We start from the raw sequence: 14,207 nt of genomic DNA, 5'->3' as shown, positions 1-14,207 counted from the left end.
AGGGCATTTATGTCCAGTTGCTAATTCAAGCTGGTAAAGGAATGAGAGATCTCCAAAGTTCTCTGAACACACAGAAGCTTTCCTGCTCTCACTCACCGATGCTCACAACTCTGCAGAAGAGGGATGTGTATATTTAACTCTCTAGAAATCCTATATCTGTTCCTCAAACCAGTCGTTCTCTGCCAGGTAAATAATTGTGATGATGAGGTTGGCAGAGGTGCCAGATGATGTCTTCTCATCCCAGATGGAAAGGGAGTGAACGTTAAGTGAAGATAAACAATGAAAAGATCCATTGAAAACCCATAACCTGTGCGATTCAAAATTGTAAGTGGGACTTAGGACCTCACTCCCCTTTGGAAATTTGGAAGTTCTACTCCATTTCTTTGAGATTCTCCAATGCAACCGCACAGCCAGAGTTGCCTGGACTCCTAGGTGCAATACACAGTCCATCTGTTTGGTGTGAACTTGGAGAATGAGTTTTGTGCATGGGACAGGTTCCAGCTGAATTCAAATTTCCTACAGATATTGAGGATTTGGTTCTAAGTCCTGAATTCATTGAGTCCTAAGAGTTAGAGTCTCATAGTGGGCCACCCCCACCCTAACTTTTTCAGTCCATATGCAACAGTGGTTCAGAAAGATACACTGTGTTGTAAGGCTGGTAAATCTTAGCACAATTCCTGGCTCATAGTTGGTGTTTAATAACTATTTAATAATTATAGTAGTAGCATATCATTAGTGCTTCTATAATCAGGTGATAGGCAAAGTTCCTTTCTTCCTTCCTTCCTTCCTTCCTTCCTTCCTTCCTTCCTTCCTTCCTTCCATTTTTTTAATCACTTTCTTCCCTCCCTTTCTTCTGCCCCTCCTTCCTCCCATCCATCCTCCCTTCCCTCCCTCCTTCCCTCCCTCCCTTCTTCCCTATCTTCTTTCCCACAAATGTTCACTGAGTTCCCTTTACTATCAGGTACTTTTCTAAGACCTCTGGCTATAATAGTGGACAAGTGACATTATGCACCTTAAATTCTAGTTGGAGGGATAGTAATAATCAGGTAAACAGTTTCAGGATAGTGACCCAGGAAGGAAGGGGTCCCTGAGTGTACAGGGAAAACTTCTGTGTGGGAGAAACATTTGAAATGACATTCTTTTAATGGGGAAAGTTTTCCAGGCAGATGAGTATTCCAAGATAAATATCCCATATGAACCAGATTTGTTTGTAAAATAAAAAGAAGCTAGCATCTCTGGAGCAAGATGTACAATAGGAGAGGATATTTCATGCATGAAGTTGGAGAGGAAAGCAGATGGCAGATCATAAAGAGATGTTGTAGGCCATGTTGAATAAGATTTCAGTGCATTATCTTCTTTAACCAACACAATAACCTGGGATGTGGGTTATGTTTGTAGACCTAATTGCAGAAAAGAAAATCAAGATTTATAAAGGTGATGTGGCATCAGGGTCACATCACCGGCAAGTCAGAGTCCAGATTTGAACCCAGAAAGCCTGACTCCAGAACTCACTCCATTATCCCAATGTAAGTCCAGACATTATTAACATAACATATGTTATTAACATAACATCAAATTATTAACATAACAGCAAGTTCAAGTCACCCCCTTTTCACAATCCAACCATTCATCCTTCCATGTTCCCATTCCCAACACAGAACACCGGGCACTAGCATGGATATGCAAATTGAAGTCAAACAACCTTAGCTGAAAAATCTCAGCTCTGCCTTGACTGGCTATGTGACCTCAGAAAGTCATCATTCCTTGGGGCTTCAGTTTTCTCATCTATAAAATTACACTAATACTACTAATTTCTTCCCACATCTTAGGGTGTTGTGAAAATAAAATGAAACATTTGCTCATGCTAAATGTAATTTGCTTATGAATTCTTAACTACAGACCAAACCAAACCAAACTAAACCAAACTGCTACTACATAGCCTCATTTACTATGACAAATCTATCCTTTCTCTCTTTTCCCACACTCCTACCTGGGTTGCAGACCACTATTATGACCACCCAACCTTTCTGAGTCAGACTCTGAAGATGGAGTCAGGAAGGTGCATTTTAGCACACTCCCCTGATTCTGACACAAGCCAGAGTTTAAGACCACTGAAATAGATCATAGACCAAGATCCAAGGGGATCTTGGTAAATGTCTCTATCAACATTGGAAACTGAAACTACATTTCCAAAGATATACAGTGTTGGGGTTGAGTGGTATTTTGGATCTTTTCAAGGCTGTTTCAATGGTGTTGCAGCCAGAGTTTTGGTAGTACATTAATCCTTCCATGCTACTGCCCATCTTCCATATTCTCCTGCCCTCATGATGTTTCTATGTAAATTACATACAAAGAATAATAGTCAAATGGTCTTAAAGTATGTGTAATGACTCTCAGTGCACAACTATGGTAAAGACTAGTCTGATTCACCTATTTACAGTCAAGTCCTATGATTTAATTCAAATGTTGACATCTCAATTTGAATCTTCAATAGACATTTCAAATTTATATGTACAAACCAAACTCATTATTGTTCCTCTGAATCCGCTCCTTCAATAACATTTCTCATTTGGTAAAAAAAAAAAAAAGCATATCTATCCTTCCAACTGCTCAGACTTGGAGGGCAGTTGCTTTTCTATTTTCCTCATGGCTGATAGCAACAAATCATGTTGATTTTATCTTCAAAACATATCCAAAGTATGAGTTCCCAACAACCCTGCTGTCACCACTCTGAATTGAACCATCATCATCTTCTGCCCGAGGTTTTGCAAGAGTCACTTACCTCGTTCCCTTCTTTCTGCCTTTGCAATTCCAAAAGCCTATTCTCAACAGAGTGACCAGAGAATGCTTTAGAAACCAGAATCAAGTTAAGGTATAGTTGTCCCCTGTTATCTAGAAATAGAGTTCCTACAAAACCTTTAATAAGGCAAAATAGTGTAAAGCAAAGAGTATGTTTCCAAATGTTTACACTAGGCAGCTTTGCTTTTAGGAAAGACCTAGATTTGTACAGTAACAGCTTTTCTAATAAAAGCAAAAATTCTCTTTGGATTTCTTTGTTAGTTAAAGTCGGGTACTAAGGTAGGTCATTCCTAAAGGTGAACTGGCACAACTCAATCTTTTGGAAAGCAGGGATACCTGCTGGTAGGCTGAATAATGCCCTCCAATATGTCCATGTCATAATCCCCAGAACCGGTGAATGTTACCATATATGACAAAAAGAGATGTTGCACATATAAATACATTAAGGGCTTTGAACTGAGGAGATACTCTTGGATTTTTGGGGGATCTGATATAACTGCAACCATCTTTATGAGAGAGCTGAAATAGAGTCAAGGGAGAAGATGATATAATAATGCAAATAGAGACTGAAGCCACGTTCATTGAAAATGAAGGAAGGGACCACAAGCATAGGCATACAGGGGCCACTAACTCTGAAAAAAGGTAAGAAACAGATTCTCTCCTCACAACCTCTGGAAAGAATCATCCCTGCCAATACTTTGACCTCAGTCCAGTAAAACTGATTTTGCAATTCTGACTTCTAAAATGGTAAAGAAACAAATTTGTTGTTTAAAGCTGTTAAATTTGTTGTAATTTGTAATAGCAGTAATAGGAATCTAACACAGCTCTTCTTTATTCCCCCTAATCCTGAGTAAAATAGAAAGTTATCACAATGACCCACAAGTCCTCAAGCAATCTGCCCCCTGTCATCCACCTCATAACTCTGATCTCATCTCCTATTACTCTTCACTTTGCTCACTCTGTTCCAGCCACTTGACCTCCTTGCAGCTCCTCAGACACCCAGTCATGCCCCCTGCTCTTTGCCTTTGCTTCTTTCCATATCTGTAGTGCTTCTTCTCTCAAAATAGTTACATGATTGGAATTTTGCTTTCTTGGGTGTAATTCAACTGTCACCTTCTCACTGAGGGCTTTCCTGACCATTCTACTTGAAATCAGAACAGTTCTTTTCACCTCTCCATTCCCTATCCCACTTGCATGCTTTAATTTTTTTCCAAAGCACTAGGTTTTACTTATTAAAAGAACATAAGATCTATTTTTCTATACTTTATGCATGGCTAATGCCTACCACCCACTATGATGCTTGCACATAGTTGGTGCTCAAAATATTTTTGTTAATTGAAAGGAGCTGAAATGAATAAAATTCTAATCTAGCACAATGTCCAGCATGATTTGGCATGCAAGGAGAGATGGCTAGGCTCCAAGGAGAACCCTGACTCAGCTAAGTGAAAGTTTTATGAAGTTTAAGAAGAGGAGAGGCAGCTCACAAGTCCTGCCAAGGAAAGGCCTCATTTGACTTACTAAAAAAGCTGTGTGTAGTGGAAGGCATAGAGAGAGGAGCAGAACAAGGGTTAAGGTCTCTAACCTATTAATATTCATGGCACAATTATTTCTTGATTTCTGACCAATTATGTTAGCAATTCTCCCCCTTCCTTTGAAAAGAAACATGGAAAAGGAGTGCATAGAGATGGAAGTTAAATTTTCTTTTGCCTGTATTGAGTTATTTTTAAACTCTTCAGAAAGTCTCAAGGAAATGATTTAATGAGGAACCCACAGATTTTCAGACTTCCAGTGACAAAGGATGATCCATGAACAAAGTTTAGCTTCCTTAGCTTCTGTTCAGCATAAGGATGTATTATTCTATGCAAATTCCTCAGCAGTCGTAGTCACCCATTAGTAATGGCGTGATATACCACATTGCACACACCACACTGTACAGTGTAAGAGAAATTGATATCTTTGGGTCCTAAACCATGGATAAGATCCAAAGAAAAAGCCTGGCTGGAGCAGCTGCCGGGATGGAAGATAGTCTAGCTTATCTGTCAGTTCTCAAGTAGTTGCCTGAAGCTCTGAGGCCTCATCTAGAAGCGGTAAGGGAAAGTGCTGTTATGCTGAATTAGTGATGCTGGCTGTGAGCAAAGGAAAGCCATATATGTCAGGATCTTGCTTGCTTTGAGAGATTAGGATTTGCAAAACAAACTAATGGGAACCATTCTGTATTTTACATCCCTTTCTCTTCCGTGGATTGCCACTCTTGTCTAATATCCTATTAGGGACAGACAAAGCAAGTTAGAATGAAGTTAATTAATCTGGTCGAGCTTACATGTAATGAATGAAAGAGCAAAATGTCCCAAGGTTTACAGCAACTCTGGTTATCAGTGACTGCATGTGACATATTGAAGGATGGGCACTTACCGAATAGTACTTTGTGTGGAGCTTCCATGAATGAACAAAAACCTATTTTTCTAATGTTGATCTATCATTTCTCATGACATGCGCTATTTATCAGAAAATTGGCTCTCTAGTCACCAAATATGTGATGGTTATTGATAAGATGAGAAGACAAAACAGAAAGGAAAAAGGAAATCAGGCAACCAGGAAAGCACCCTGCCACTAATCTTCTTCATTATTGTGGTGGATTGCCGAATTCTTTCTGTTCTTGAAGTTGGCTTTGAGTCAGCCCCCTTTGGAGACTGCTGATTGTGTTACAAATATGGGTTTGACATGTAGCAGATGAGGATTTTTCAAAACACATGTTCAGTGAAGAGGGAGGTCACAGCTTAAATGAGATCAACACAGGTTCTTGGCCTGGCTTAGCTGAGAGGACCATGTACATAAAACCCCCTGGGGGACCATGCAGATACACCTGGGAACAACCTTATATCTTTTCATCAACCTCCAGATGTTCAGAGATCCCTTGTCATGGGGCCCTTCCTCAGGTTCTCCCATGATCTATCAGGGTTTTGGCCTCTTCTGGCAATTCTCAAGTATGTTTCTATCATCCTCCCTCATCATTTCTCTGCCCTGAAATTATCTTGTGGATAATCCTGGCAGCTCATCTCATACAGTGCTGCTCTGGGTAGTCGCAGGGCTTCTGGTGGTAGAATGTTTTCCTGCAGCTTTTACTCCTGATGGTGAGGAGAGTGTATGCCAGGTGACCAGTCAGAACAGATGGCCTCACTTTTTGTTTGGTTTCTATTTAAAATCAGGTTCTTCTCTAATGTCATGTATGTCAAAAGCTACTCCTACTAAGCAATGCATACTACATTAATTATTCCTAGACTCAAATTTACCCTGGAAGAAAATTTAGATGTTATAAAAGATCTTAAAATTTATTCATTTTATAAATTAAAAATGCATATGGTGAAGTAAATTCTAAAAATACACAGAAAAGCATGAAATAGAAGATAAAAGTCTCTTTTTTCTCTACTCCTCCTAAAGGATATGAAAACTTTCTTACGTATCTATCCAGAAATGAATCTCTATTTATATCTATATCTTTCTACTCTTTTTCTAATGCTAAGAATTGGGGTAACACTGTGTGTATTTGTCTACAATCAGCCTTTTATTTTTAATAATAATTAATTTTTTGCTGTGGAAAAGCTTTTTATTTTGATGAAATCTCAAAAGTTTATTTTTGCTTTTGTTTCCCTGCCTCAGGAGACATATCTAGAAAGAAGTTGCTCTGGCCAATGTCACAGAGTTGTTGCCTGTGTTCTCTAGGATTTTGATGGTTCCGGAGATGAGACCTGAATAATCTGAAGATGGCAATCATGTGACCAACTCAAAGTCCAGCGCAAAGACCTTCTGATGGTAAAATGGCTTTGTATGTTCAAGGGGAAAGCACCATGGTGAGAGGATTTTGCATATCAACTCACACTGGCCCATAGACATCAGAGGCTGCAACAGAAGACTTTAGGAAGGCTGTGTGGGTGTGATTTTCACTGTAGGCCAAGGCAGCTCGCCTGAAAAACCAAGATCAAGTTGGTTTAAAACATATCGCAGAACCAAACCATGCTCATCATGTCCACCCCTACAAATTTAGTTGAAGCCCCCTTCATCTCCCACTTGGACCATTCCTGCCTGGTGTTGTGCCCTTCTCTCTTGCTTTCCATCAGTTGTTTTTCACATAACAGCCAAGCATGCTTTTAAAAACAAAATCAGTTATCATTCTCGGTCTAAAGTCCTCATGTAGTTTTTCACCCCCTAAGAGTAAAGGGACTTCCCTTACTTATGCCGTCAACCTCTCCACCATGAGATGATATGCATAATCTTCTCACCATAGTGCTTTCCCCTTGAACATACAAAGCCATTTTACCATCAGAAGGTCTTAACACTGGAGCTGGAGTTGGTCACATGATTGCCACCTTCAGATTATTCAGGTCTCACTTCTGATGTCACATCCTCCATAGGCCATTCCTGAACACTATATTGAAAGTAACTCCATCCCGAGTCCTAGTAGCTCTATCTCTGTTTTATTTTGTTTAGTGTTTTATCACTATATAATATCTTACATACTTATTTGTTTGTTAATTAGTTTTCAATCTCTCCCAACAGGAAGGTATATTCCTGAAGGACAGAGTTTTGTTTGGCACTTTATCCTCAGCATAGCTGACTTAATTCATATTTGAGTGTTTAATTAATATTGGCTAACAACAATGCCAACATCTGTTCTTTTAACTGCATCCATGTAGTACTTTCACATCACATTCACTTATGAAGGCCCAAAATAAAAACAACTTCACAGCAGGCATGTTTGGTTTGGAGAACAGAAAAGAGTGTGGTTACTGGCTTAAGGATTTTTTGTCAAATATTTAAAGCACTGTCATGTGGAAGAGTGGCTCTGAGGTCAAGTCACTTCAACAGGACTAGTAGGTAGGAATTAGCAGACATTGACTTAGCTTCATACAATCCACAGAAGTTAATCCCCAAATTGCCAGATCAATTTCTCCCTCTTGTGAAAGGAATAATTCTTTCTTGCTGAGAGAGATGCTAAGTCAATCTATTAATAAAGGGCTGGGAAGAGAGGGCAATGAAAGGGAGAAGGGAAGGAGCCTTAGTGGGAGCAGAGGAAGAATTTTTAAAGGGGAAGATAGTGACCAAACAGCAGTATACTGAGAGAAAAGGGTGGGAGAAGAAAGGATTTTGTGATGTATTTGGGTCCCCTTTAGTGCAAATGAATGAAGAATAGAATTCCTTTCTCATTATTTTTGGATTGTGACTATACTTTTTGAATATAAACTCCCTCTGAGACTGAATCAACTGGGTTTCTGGATTATGATGGTTACATTAAAAAATACACTTTAAAACAACTAACTGAGGGATCCCTGGGTGGCGCAGCGGTTTGGCGCCTGCCTTTGGCCCAGGGTGCGATCCTGGAGACCCGAGATCGAATCCCATGTCGGGCTCCTGGTGCATGGAGCCTGCTTCTCCCTCTGCCCATGTCTCTGCCTCTCTCTCTCTCTCTCTCTCTCTCTCTGTGTGACTATCATAAATAAATAAATAAATAAATAAATAAATAAATAAATAAAATAAAACAACTAACTGAAAGTGTGAAAAGCTGCCTGATAAATAAGTTAGTAGCTTGCTATTTGAAATTTAAGCAGAACCTCAAAGACAATTTGCAGGAGGCGAAAGTCTAGATTACCTTCTAAAGGCTGCTCCAATTCAGCAGACTATGGCTCTATCTCTAGTCTACTGACAGGCAGGAAGAGCTTCTGAGGTGGAGGAGTAGAGCAGAGGGACCATTACATTTTCTCACAGATGGCTCCTGGATGAAAGTTGGCCACTGCGGGACTGGAAATGGATATAATAATGGCACATTGATTGTTTCTGTTTTCCCATTTAAAATTTCATGCTAGAATCACTTGCAGGATATAGAAAATGGAACTGTTAGGGGACAGAACAGGAAATGAGGAACTGGGTTCTTCTGTTCAGGGTTGGGTATGTGACCTCGGGTCAGTCACCAAACTCTGTATGCCCTCTTCTGCCATCTACACACAGGGGAATGGTATTCTCTGTGGAGAAAAGGTGATTCGGCTTGGAGCTGCTCTGATCTCAGCAAAAACTGGGCCCAGGTGAGCTAGGAAGCAGGTAAACTGGGAGCAAGGGCATTGGAGCGTGGTTGTACGTGTGTGTGAACTTGGGAGGCCCCTTCCCTCTCTGGGCCTCACTCTGTTTATTGGGAATAAAGAGCACTAGACAAGACACTCTGGAAAGCTCTCCTAACTCTGACAGTCTGTTTAGTAAAGTTTCAGGTCAATATATTTTGCAGTTGCATAATCCTCAGAAAGCTAAGGTTTAGAATAAAATTGGGATATACAAATAAGGTAGAGAATGGCATCAATAAAGAAATGAAAATAATTAGGCCAGAAAGGCACCAGTTAGAGAATGGAAAATCATAAACTTGGTTAGACAAGGTAACTTTATAGGTGGCCATGAAAGAAAAGTAAATTCTCAGTAGACTCTTCCATTACAAGTATTTCTGCAATGTGGAGAACTATAGATGAGGTCTCTTTTTTTCACTTCTTTCTTACTCTTCATGGCTGGTCTGAAAACTAGATTTTCCTTAAGGTGCACATCATGTGTATACGCACACACAGTTCTCTATGATCTATCCCATTTGCCTTTTCTATTTTATCTCTCTACCATCCCTCCTGATTTTTTATGAAGGTGGCCACTTTGGACCCTTCCTCACAAAGACTTTGTACTTTGCTATCTGTATTAGCTTGCTCAGGCTACCATAACAAAATGCCACAGACTGGGTGACTTTAACAACAGAGATTTTTTTCTCTCACAGTTCTGAAGGCTTCAAGTCCAAGATCAGGTGCTGGCAAATTTGGTTTCTCCTGAGTCCTCTTTCCTTGGCTTGCAGATGGCTACCTTCCCGCCGTGCCCCCACATGGCCTTCTCTCTGTGCTCTGGTGTCTCTTCCACTTCCTATCAGGACTCTACTCATATGGGATTAGTGCTCCACCTTAATGACCTCATTTTAACTTAATCCCCTCTTTAAAGTTCCTATCTCCCAGTACACTCACATTCTGAGCTACTGGCGGTTAGGACTTCAACATAGGAATTTTGGGGACACAATTCAGCTCATGACACTATCTCACAGATTTTATTCAAATGTTTGCCTGTTGGAATGTCTTGTCCTCTTTTTTATCTTTCCAAATCCTATGCTTTCCTTAATTCCATCTTAAAAATCCCCCTTTTCCTTCCCTTTCATTTATTGCCCATCCCTCTGTAACTGGATTTTAATTGAGGAAGTAACACTTATACATGGTATAATAATAATAGCACAAAAGTGCTATCATGTAAATGATAGTACTCTTTAATACCTATGACCCCATCCAGAGTGCCTGTCCTAGCAAAAAGTTAATACTAGTTTTTGAAGACTTGTCTAACCCACAATACCATTAAGCCACACTAACATAGAGAAAAGGAGTAATTCTAACAGAGGGATGGACAATGACATCCTAGTCTGTGGCAAATACTCTTACACAAAGACTCTCCTCATTCCTGATGATTAGGAGTGCTCCCTGCCTAAGCAGCGGGGCATAGAGAAGACTTAGGCTTTATGAATCACACAGGCTTGGATTTTAGTCACAGCACTAGAACATACTAATTGTGTATTTTGTTTCACCACTTTGGGTCTCTATTTACTTGTCTATTAAATAGGAACAATAATTATACCTTCTCCAGGGAGCTGTAAGATGAAAGAGGTTGCTTGTGAAGTGCCATGTAAGTGGCACCTAATAGTGCTAAGGATATGTTTTTCCTTTTTGTTGCTGTCTGGGTCCCTTCAGGACTCTGCTACTACTTCCTCACTCATGGAGGTCACGTGACTCTCAGCCTGTCCTGTGGCTGCTTTGTGGTCAGGACCCAAGGGGATGCAGTTTTATACCTTTGAAGAATTATCCACTAATTCTAACTCAATGCCTACTTAGGTGATTAATAAACATTGAATGAAATTAAAACTGGATTTTTTTGGCACAAAAAAGGCAGAGCATCATAGTTTGTGGTAGAAACATGTGGGTGAGTAACCCAGTTCTGTCACCTAATTGAAGTGTGGCCTCAGGCAAATCATTTAAGTTTCTCTCCCCTCAGGTTTCTTATCTACAGAATGTGGGTGGCCATCTCTACCTCACAGGATTGCCGAGGGAAAACTGAGGGAAGCACCTGAGCTGCTGCAGGAAACACAGTTATATAGAACTACAAAGATCTTTCTTAGCTTTTGTTTTCTCTTCATGTGAAATCCTCCCTTTGGGTACACAGTGTCCCCATTTCTCCTATTTGTATACCTTTCCTCATATTGATAGCTCATAATAATCAAGGGCTGGGGGGAATAAAAGAAACTGAAGTCTGTGCAAATGTCCTAAGAATCATTCTTTTCTTAAATTCTATCAGTTTCAAACTGCATTGCTACACTTTTCTGTTCTACTGTCAGACTGACTTGAATGAGTCATCTCTATAATAGTCATTAGAGAAAGCCTCACCTGATAATTTGCTTAATGATATAATCCACATTGTTCTGCGCATGCTCATCCTCTTAAACTACAGTCAGCAAGTGAGACTTGAGGAACACTCTTCTGTAAACAAACTCCAGGCTATGGGTTATTTGGCCTCGGAGGATGACAAGAATAACTCCCTGGTTAGGTTCTAGAGAGACAGAGAAAGAAGACTGTAAAAGAGGCTGTTCTATGCTGTCCACATCCTTCTCAGAGCTGAGGGACTCTCAGTGAGTTCCTCTCCTGGAATTATCCTCAATAAAGTCTTCTAATTCAAGTTTACACCTCTTCCCCCCAGGGTAGCCCAAAGCCAGGACTGGTTTGCAGGTGTAGACTAGACCTTGCTTCAAGGCAGGACAACTCTACAAAAGCATCTAATTCCAGACCTCCTGTGGGATCTGAGGAGGCCTTTCTTGCTTGTGCATTATTGCTTAATACCTCCCTTTGCCCAGTCCTGCTTCCTTCACTCGCCTGCAGGTATTGATCCTGAGGCAACATCCTGCAACCAAATCTCCCTCTCTGAGTCTATTTCCCAGGGGAACCAACCTAAGAACAGATTCCTGAACTTCCACTATTCAACACAGTCCACACCAATTTCTCTTAAATATCAGGTCTCCATATGTTTGCTTATTAATCCTCTTTAAATTCAGCAACCAGTGGGACTAGTCTTGATGTATGCTTATTCAGCCTTCTGAGGAAAGTCTTTTTGGTTCATGTTGGACAACTTCTAGTTTTGAGAGTTCTTTCTCCTATTGAACAAAAAGCATCCTGCCTGGTGTCTATCCATTGTTTTCATTTTCCAGTTAGGGCTTTTAAAATTGGCTCATTCATTCTTCCATGAGGGCTGTTCACATTACCACCTTGGTGGAGTTTTTAAACCGGATCCATGAGGACCTCATCATAGTCCAAGAACTAGACCAGACAACATTTTAGGTGTTTCTTAGTCCTGAGGGTTTCTGATTCCAGGAAGTTTTTTTCAGGTAGGCTGTTCCTAACAAGATGTCCTCTCTTTCACAACCTCCACCTTCCATGCAGACTTAGATGCCCCAGACTATAAAGAGGCAGTAGCAAAACAAACTTTCTTCTAATTCGTCTTTTGTTGTTCATTATAGTAAAATGAGGGTGAAGATTTGGGGGCTCTTAGCTCCATGGTTTTCAATTTGACCCCATGTATCTCCTTTCTTATAAACCAACTTAGTTTTGTGAAGTCTCATCAACCCTGCTGTGCTCTGAAAGTAGGACAATTGTCAGTGTTATTTTTAATCATGTAGCACTCAGGAAGATAATGATATTGATTAAAATGTGAGCCCAGAAAGGTAATTCTCTTGGAGGGGAATACTTAGAAGAACTGTGTTCTGTCTCTGAGGCTCCACTAGGTGACATTTTATTAGAGAAGTATTGTTATTATGCTTATTAGTTTTAATTGCTCAAGCTATTATTCTTAAAGGAATAGTAGTTAAGTTCCTTGAAAATTTATTTATTTATTATTTTTCGAAAAACTATTTATTTGAGAGAGAGAGAGAGGGAGAGAGAGCACTTGCAGAGGTGGGGGGAGGGCCAGAGGGAGAAGCAGACTCCCTATTCAGCAGGACACGGGGCTTGATCCCAGGAATCATGACCCTAGTCAAAAGCAGACACCAACCAACTGAGCCACCCAGGAGCCCCAGTTCCTTGAAGATTTAAATGACTGTATTTCCATGGGTAACTATAGTGATGATTCTAAAACAAAAGTTTATCATATTTTTTAAGATAAAATATTCAGGTGTGTGCCTGTCAAACCTAGCTTAATCCAAAGAGACAAAATTTCTAAATAGGTGAAGGGTATTAAGAGATACTAACTGCCAGTTATAAAATAAGCGACAGTGATGAAAAATATAGCATAGGGAAAATAGTCAATGGTGCTGTAATATTGTGTGGTGACAGATTAATCTTGGTGAGCATTGCATAACGTACAGATTTGTAGAACTGCCAATTCACTGTGGTACATATGAAAGTAATACAACATTGTATGTAAACTATACTTCAATTAAAATAATAATAATAATTAATAATAATAAAGATTTCTAACCTTGGTTCTGACACTGATTTATTGTGTGCCTTTGTGAAGTCCCTTTTCCTCTCTGCAGTGATTTCTTCTTTGAAATAAGAAAGGAAAGTCAAATAGACAATCTTCTAAGGTCTCTTTACTTCTGGTACTTCTAGTTCTATTTCTTTCATTAATGTGTTTAAATTATAGGTTTTCTAATACCCTCGTCACTAAATTTGTGATAAAGACTTAAATGTAACCACTGGTTTGTTTATGAAATACTTTATGTGAAATAACATTGTGATTTTAACTATTCTAGATTTTTATTGTTTTAGAGGGCCTGTGAGAGGCATTTCTTCTCTTACTGAGTCTTGGAATCTTTTATTTTGAGCCAAACAACTTTAGCAGCTGACAACCTCTTTTCTATCTTTCAAGTTGTTGTGGAATGAGTTTCTTTGAAACCTGGAGGAACTCATCTGAGAGAGCAAGAGAGGTCTTCACAGATAATTATCAGCATTAGACAGGTGACAGCCCTCAAATCTCTTGTCCAGTTCTGCAAAAATAAAATAAATAAAAAAGCCCACCTCTTTTAAAGTTTCTATTTTCCAGATTGCTTTTACCTGAACTATAAAAGATCCTACTGAACAGAGGGTTATAATACTTTACAATGTCACAGAATTTTTTCCTATCTTTCTATCTAGAATACAACAAAACAAAACAAAACAAACAAACAAACAAAAAAAACCCAGGAAGGATTGTGCCTTCAGAGCCCAACCTCCTCTGAGTATATGAATTTGGGCTCAGGAAAAGGCAGTGTTAACTCTTGAGGAGCATTAGTGCTCTAAAGTGACATTGAATGAGGCTGCATTAATTGTATG

The 14,207-nt window shown here is 39.6% G+C and overlaps 1 long non-coding RNA gene across 18 annotated transcripts in view; it reads right to left on the bottom strand.

The window, feature by feature from the left end:
• Nucleotides 1-6,369: 6,369 nt before the first annotated feature.
• LOC140632354 (uncharacterized) overlaps nucleotides 6,370-14,207 on the bottom strand; it is an 85,690-nt gene continuing 77,852 nt past the window's right edge. For 6 of the 18 annotated variants that reach the window (XR_012029878.1, XR_012029881.1, XR_012029887.1 and 3 more), the window contains 4 exons: nucleotides 13,372-13,438; nucleotides 11,292-11,454; nucleotides 8,444-8,592; nucleotides 6,374-6,761 (listed from right to left, as the gene is read on the bottom strand). This is a non-coding gene — a long non-coding RNA (uncharacterized lncRNA). Of the gene's footprint in view, nucleotides 6,762-8,443; nucleotides 8,593-11,291; nucleotides 11,455-13,371; nucleotides 13,439-13,694; nucleotides 13,883-14,207 lie in introns of all 18 variants that reach the window. The other 12 variants (XR_012029877.1, XR_012029880.1, XR_012029883.1 and 9 more) reach the window with 9 other exon arrangements.

Source organism: Canis lupus, chromosome 4 (genome assembly GCF_048164855.1).
Source record: "Canis lupus baileyi chromosome 4, mCanLup2.hap1, whole genome shotgun sequence".
Lineage (NCBI taxonomy): Eukaryota > Metazoa > Chordata > Mammalia > Carnivora > Canidae > Canis > Canis lupus.
This window is presented reverse-complemented; position numbering and strand designations above follow the sequence as displayed.